The sequence below is a fragment of the Durio zibethinus genome, chromosome 23, assembly GCF_047325235.1.
Source record: "Durio zibethinus cultivar Kanyao isolate XHJ-2024 chromosome 23, ASM4732523v1, whole genome shotgun sequence".
In the NCBI taxonomy this organism is placed as follows: Eukaryota; Viridiplantae; Streptophyta; class Magnoliopsida; order Malvales; family Malvaceae; genus Durio; species Durio zibethinus.
In genome coordinates this window covers 11,822,343-11,830,401 of record NC_143184.1, presented here as the reverse complement: position 1 = coordinate 11,830,401, position 8,059 = coordinate 11,822,343, and the positions used below count along the sequence as shown (strand labels likewise).

The window sequence follows — 8,059 nt, the reverse complement described above, 5'->3', positions numbered from 1 at the left end:
ATCCTTCATTTTTTTCCTAAAATGTTAAAGAGATTAAAACCTTAATTAGTTGTCAATGAATACAATAAATATTTTTTAAATGTAAATATTCATAGAAATTAATAATGAAATTACCTTAAAAGGTCCATGCACCTTTGTTTTAATCAATTACTGGATCTAAGGTAATTTTTGATAAATCTAAAAATATATAAACAAAAAATAACAAAAGTAAGCTTTAAACAAATAAAAAAATAAAAAATAATAATCCTTAAAAAATAAATGATAGTATAAATAAAATATTACCTAAATCCATTTTGTCAAGCTGTATCAAATCATTTTTAGGTTGAAATGAATCAAGATTATAAGATCTACGTAACCAATCTTGAGCATAAATAAGGGCTTGTACAATTTTAAGAGTTAAAGAGCTCCTATATGCATCAAGCTCACGACCACCAGTGCTTAAAGCATATTCGAAAGCAACTGTGGATATAGGAATTGCTAACACATCACGAGCTAGATGGGAAAGGATGGGAAAGGATAGGAAACCTATGGCTATTAAGTTGCCACCAAATTAAAACATCAAAGTCATCACTATCATCATCATCAGGCTCTTCACTCAAATATTTAGCCAATTCTGATTTATGTTCATCTTTGTCATGTTCAATCCTATACCTCTTGTACTTGGACTTAAAGCTTTCCTTTTTTTTTTGTCGTTCCATTTCCACTTTCATCATCAGTGGGCTGTGACATTTGGCTCACTTGACTACTTTCACCAACTTGCTCAGACTGAGGTTTTAACATTCTTTTGTATTCATTAAATAAGTTTTTTATTGCTTGTTGTACTTTTTTAATCATCAATGAAGCTTCATCAGAAGAATACATTTTCATGAAGCAATATTCAACAAAAGGAAACTTTTTTTAAGGATCAAGAAGAGAAGCAATATAAACCAATATATTCATCTTCTCTATATTTCCCCAATACTTATCATATTTATCCTTCATTCTCTTTGCCATTGCATTCAACTCAACATCAGGATTTAATTGCCATTCTCGCAAAGTGGAATAAACATCACATATATCATCAAGAAAATTATTAGATGTGACGTAAGAAGTACCTAAAACTTTCACGGTGAGATCATAAAATTGTTGCAAGAAAAGGCAAAACTTCCTAACAATTGCCCAATCATTTTGATCAGGTACCCCATCTCCCATTAAAAGCTCACTTCTATAATAAAGATCAACATCATCAAATGCATCAAATGCCCTTTCAAACTTTTGAGCTGCATCCAACATCAAATAAGTAGAATTCCATCTAGTGCTAACATTCAAACACAATAAACTTTTACTTTGAATATGTTCATTCATAATACATTTTTTAAACTTAGCTAACCTGGAAGGTGATTGTCTCACATATCTTATTGGCCCTCTAACGCGAGCAATTGTTTCATTCATTTCTTTCAATCCATCATAAACAATAAGATTAACAATATGTGCAATGCATCTCAAATGAAGATATTTGCCTCCCAAAATACTAGTTCCAGCATTGTTAAATTTTTTCCTCAAATATACAATTGCAACATCATTAGAACTAGCATTATCAACTGTAACAGCAAAAATCTTATCAATCCCCCAATCACGCAAATATTTTTCAATCGCCTTACCAATAGCTTCACCTTTGTGACTAGAAACGGGACAAAAATTTAATATCTTTTTGTTTAGTTTTCAATCTTTGTCTATGAAGTGAGCCGTAAGACACATATAATTGACCCTTTGTAATGAGGTCCATGTGTCAGTGGTAAGAGATACTCTTGCAAAAGATGATTTCATGAATTGCTTCAAATGAGTCTTTTCATCAATATAAAGCTTATAGCAATCCCTAGCAACTGTCCATCGTGATGGTACATGAAATCTAAGACATGCAACTGACATGCAATGCCTAAATCCTTTCGACTCCACAAATCTAAATGGCAACTCATTTAGAATGATCATTTTAGCTACAGCTTTTCTAATAGCATCTTGATTAAATTTCTAAGTGCCTAAAGATTCCACTCCTCCTAACAGCAACATCAATTCTGTTTGAGTACCATCATCCCCACTAACACGAGGAAGCTTTTTACAAGAATTCATGTGATTCTTTAAAGCGGTGGTTTCATTCTTTTTAGGATCAGCAAAAAATTCTCTGTCACAATAATTACACCTAGCTTTACGATTACCTTCTTCATTAACAAATTTATTAAAGTGGTCCCATACCTCTGACCATGGCTTAGATGCTTGTCTCATCACTTTGGAATTTGTAGTTTCACTTTTTGTTACCTCATCATATGCAGAAAGTTGAGAGACCAATTGTGTTTGATTAGTTGTAGAATCCAAAATCATATCATTCACTTCATTTGACATCTTTAAAAAAAAATGGCAAGTGATCAAATTATATCCAAACAATAAAAAATAAATAATTAAATTATATTAAAATAATAAATAAAAATAAAATTATATTCAAATAATGAAAAAATAATAAAGTAATATTCACACAATTATTGAATACATTGGACATTCAAATAATGAAATAGTTTGTTAATCAAACTATATATTAGTTGCTTTTTTTATCAACAAACAATGTAAGTGTCTAGCATAGTTTAGGCTAATTTATTTTAACTTTTAATTTAAGTATCTAGCATAATTTAGATTAATTAGTTGCTAGATCTAGTAAGAAAGTTAAAACTTAAAAGTGCTAGATCTCTGACAATAGATTTCTTTAAAATCTTTATTCCTGAATAGTTGTGTTTTAAACTTATTTCTCTATGTATACATCCAGTATTTACACACTCTACTTCAAGGTGTAAATCACTTAAACTATTTCTATCTTTCGCTTGTGAGTTGTGGGACCATCCTCGAATCGTCTTAGTCCACATCATTATGATGTTGCCATACTAATATTTTTTTAACATTGAACAGAACACTTCTTCTTCAACTTCAATTTAAAAGCTTTACTCTTAAGAAATGAATCAAGATGCAAGCAAAAAGCATTACAGTTACCTAGCTTAGCTTGAGAAAGATCACTCGAAGGATATGCCTTTGTATTAAGCAAAAAAAGACCTTGGAATACCAACAAGTCATCAGCTTATTTGACAAAGAAAATTTGGCTGGTAAAATCATTTCTATTAGTTCGGAAGAGGGAAGAGTTCATTCATCCTTTCACAAGGGGATTCGTAAAGCAGAAGTCATTAACCTGAAATCCCAATAATTTCAGGGTCTGTTAGACCTGTGTACCGAACAAAGATGTAGCCTGTAGGAGATGCAGCAATTCTGTTCCAGTCTATGATAGCACTACAGCTAGCACAACTACGAGCTAAGGCACATAAATAGTACCAACGGAGCGAAGCAAGTCGAAATTGGCAGAAACTGTTATTAAAAATTTGCTCCCTTCATTTTTATAAGTTAAAGTGCTTTCCTCGACTAAAAGGAGTATTTTCACAACTTGCTACAGATAATATAAATCCAGCGTGGGGCATGGAAGGTTTTGACTTTTGATCATTTTATTCCAGAACCTAGTCAATCAACTGGAGGAGTAAACAAGCCACTGAAAGTCCTAGACCTATTCCTTCCAGGCTAGAGATAGGGTCCATCTATCGAATCACTCTAAATAATAAAAGGTACTAAAAAATACCAGCAAAAAAAAACATTACCGTGGGCACACCTTAGGGCTGAGGTTTGGCCGTTTGGGTTATGCTTTAGCTTAAAACATATAGGAAGAATACAGCTCTAAACATCACACTAAAAGAAAAAATAAAGGTTATTAAGATTTAAGAACTTACGATGACGTCTTGGGCAGATTGATCTCTACAACTGTCTGATCTTGTGTAGCAAATTAGAGGGAGAAAGAGATTATGAGGCAAGTAGCCAAGCAAGAGAGTAAGAGGGAGGCAAAGATGTAGAAGATTGAAAGAGAGCAAACTGTAAAGGACAGAGACACGGTAAGCTGTAACAGAGGAGGAGCAAAGAGCAAAAAAGGGAAACGGCGTGGGTGGATGAGTTGTCCTACAAGAAAAAGCTTTCTTCACCACATATGGACCTTTCTAATTTGGTGTCAATTTTTTTCGATTGTCATGTTGATATGGAAAGATCTTTTTCAGTACCAAGTCTCATTCTCAGAAGTGACGAGGGCAGATTTTTTTATCATGTGCTCTCATCATCCTCTTTTAATATAATTGATCATGGTAGAGTGCTGTAAGTCTTTTTTCTTCAATGATATTAATTGCTCATAGCGATTATGAATCCATTCAGTTTTTTCTAGTTTAACTTTCATTAAAACTCTCAATGAGGGAATCTTCACTTCAACTGGTAACATAGCTTTCATTCCGTAAACTAACGAAAATGGGATGGCCTTAGTAGAGGTTTTGATTGATATTTTGTAAGCATGCAACGCAAAAAATAAATTCTTATGCCAATCTTTATAAGTATCAATAATCATTTTCAAGATCCTCTTAATATTTTTGTTTACAGCCACTACTGCCTTCATTTATCTTCAGACGATATGGTACCGAATTATGATGATGGCTCTTAAACTAAATGCATACTTCTTTCATCATTTTATTGTTCAAGGTTTTGGCATTTTAAAAAATAATCCTCTCTGAAAACACATATCTGCATATTATCTTCTTTTTTATGAACTTGTATACCACTGATCTGGTCACGCTAGCATATGATGTAGCTTTTACACATTCTATGAAATAATCAATTATCACAAAGATGAATCCATGCCCGTTTGAAGCTTTTAGGGTGATGGGACCAATGACATCTATGCTTCACATAGAAAATGGCCAAAGAGGTGCCAAAACATGCAAAGTTGATGGAAGAGTATAAATCTTCTTAGCATAAATCTGACACTTATAACATCTTTTGACATAATCAATACAATCACTTTCTATTGTCAACTAATAATAGTCAGCTCTAATAAATTGTCTAGCCATCATGTGACCATTCGCATATGCTCCACAAATCCCATCATGTACTTTTTCATGAATCCTCTTTACTTCAGCTGTATCTACATATCTTAAAAGCGCTTGATCTTGGCTTCTTTTGTAAAGGATATCTCCATCAAGGAAGAAGCTCATAGTCAGTCTTCTTACAATCCTTTTATCATTTTCTATTGCATACTTCGGGTATTGCTGACTTTTGATGTATTGAAGAATATCACGATACCATGACCTTCCATCAATATCTTCTTCAATTTTTGAGGAATATGTTGGTACATTTTTCACCTCCAACTTGATGGGTTACATCTCAATATTTACATCTATTTTGATCATTACAGTTAAAGTAGCCAGTGTGTCAATAATTTGATTCTCTTCTCTAGGTAGATGCTCAAACTAAATTTTTTTAAATTGTTTGACAAGCTAGAAATGTACTCATAATATCGAATCAATTTTAGGTATCTTGTTTCCCACTCTCCTTGTAACTAAAATTGAGGAGCCTCTTGAAGAACACCCATTCTGGTCTTCTAAGGCGGGCGAACTCATGATTAATCTCACTCACATGGGATTCCATGGTAAAACAACACTTGTCTCAGAAGCAATTAATTAATAGTACCAAAAAATAGGCAATTAATTAATTATTGGCTTTAATAGTACCAAAAAAAAGGAAATTAATTAATTATTGGTTTTAATTATCCTTTTTGGTTTCCCATGTACGTAGTATAAAGCTTTTTTGCCTTGGTTATAAACAGATATATCTTTATATCTAATCCAACGCCAACCAGGCCTTGCTTTTGCGGTAGGACACCAGAATGAAAGTATTCTGAAGGTGCTAGCTTATAAGCCTAAAAACTTTCAAATGGAGCTAAGCTTAAATTTTGGCAAAGATGGATTTATAAATGTTGGTTCATTTTCCCCTTCAATCCATTAAATTTGTAGTACTTCTTTTTTTTTTCTTTTAGTTAATTAGTAATGTTTTTGTCTTAATAAAATCTTGTCTTCTAATGAATCGTGATTAATTAAAATCTTATCTTAATACTTTAGGCATCGATTCATGACCTTTATATCTTTTTTTTTTTTATGTAAAAAGTTCTACCACACGGTGACGATGAGCCACTTGAAACCTCAGATCAGCACAAGGTGTTAGAAAAGAATTCACAAACCAAAGAAGCTAGAGCTCAAGGTTTGCTAATTCTACCCTCCATCCTGTGTTATTTTTAATTACCAATGAAGTTTTAGATAATAGGTTAAATGCCTTTCTTATAACACATGTTTGTTTCTTAATAATTGGAAGTTTGGAAGCAGTTAAGGATTTCGGCGATAAGGGGAGACAAATACAGTTGGCTTCATTGGGAATATTGAAATTGGCTCTTATTAGGGAAGGCTAGTAAGTTATATATAAAAGTTTGCTTAGTAATGAGGTGACATTATGAATTTAGGCTTAGCCCAAATAATTCACTGAATTTTTTTTTTCAAAGAGATGGTTCCCAACAAAGTTGCGATCAATCCTTAGCGTTAACAAATTTTCTTCAATTTATTTTAAATTTTGACCTATTTTATACCCAAAAACTATATAATTAACTCATTATGTATAGAATCAATAAATATCTAATATAAACCGGTTTAGTACCTCATTATCACTTTTTACAAATTAGATTTTCCTTTTTTCTTTTTTAATTTATTTGGTTGCTGCTTAAGTACATACATTTAGAATGGTGTTTTATAGTGCAAAAATGGTTGTTGAAAACATTTTGAAATTTCGAGGAGGGATTTTTCTGATTTATATATATGTTGCAGTTTATCAAGGGATCAAAGGAGTACTTCGGAGGACAATGGAAAAATTGGGTAAGCAACATTAATGTGAACCTGGCTTCCGGGGCTTTGAAATAGACAAAACGAGTTTTATAATTCATGGAACTACTTCATTATCTGATCAGTTACCGGTTTGCAATACCAGATTGTATTGACCGTGTTCGAGACCTAAAGTTAAGCCACGAGCGTGCCAGCCAGTTCGTTGATCATTGTTTAAAAGCATTAGTCAAGTATGATGCAGAGCAGCAGAAAAAGTACTTTGGCGACCACAAGATCCTGAAAGCTGCTGCGAAGTACGAAAGTGTCGAAATTGTGACAAAATCTCTTCATTATTTCCCACACCTGATTTTCTCCAAATATGGTGGAAAATTACTAAAAATGGCAATTAAATGGCGGCAAGAAAATATTTTCAATCTTGCTCTTAACGGTACCGCACTTGATAAGATGTTGGTTGCCTCGTGTTACAGAGAAGGGCATATTTTATTTTTAGCAGCAGAGCTACCAAAAAATCCTCAACTCTTAGATTGTTCTACTTCTGGTGCTGCTTTACAAATGCGGAGAGAGAGATGCAGTGGTATAAGGTGGTTAACTAAATAATTGCATTGTACTATATATCATTAACTTAGTTCGTTGCTTTTTACATTTTTTTCTTTTCCCCCTATTTCATTGGCTTGTTACATTAATATTGACTAAGATAATGCGTTGATCTGGCAGGCGGTAGAGGATATTGCACATCCGAGCACGAGGAAAATGGCTTTTAATATGTTCTCGGACAAACACAATAAAATGTGTCAGAATGCAGAAAAATGGATGAAGGATACCTCAGATTCAAGCATGCTTGTTTCTACTCTCATTGCTACAGTGGTGTTTACCGCAGCTTTTACAGTTCCTGGAGGAAACAATGAAAAAGGAACTCCAACTTTCCTCAACGAGACATCATTTATGGTCGGGTAATCATTTAAGAAAATTTATCATTTAAGAAAATCTTAGGTATAATTGATCACTTAAAAAAATTTATCATTTTAATAAAATTTTAATTAAAATCTATCAAAAAATAATTTTGATTTACGAAATAAAATTTAAATTTGAGAATAAGACTACACATGAAAAAAATATTAACACTCCGCCCATCCATTCAAAAAATTAATGATATCAATTAATCATGTATTATACATTAATTTTAATAAAAATTATCTTGATTTCAATATTAAAAACATAATTAGCTTTGTCCTAACTTTTGATTGACATACAAGTTTTTACTTTGAATCTAGACATCCTTCTCTGTTCTCTCATGGACT

At 32.5% G+C, this 8,059-nt stretch overlaps 1 pseudogene; it reads right to left on the bottom strand.

Moving 5' to 3' along the window:
- Positions 1–666: 666 nt before the first annotated feature.
- On the bottom strand, positions 667–5,090 carry LOC149512211 (zinc finger BED domain-containing protein RICESLEEPER 2-like; annotated as a pseudogene).
- Positions 5,091–8,059: the final 2,969 nt, after the last annotated feature.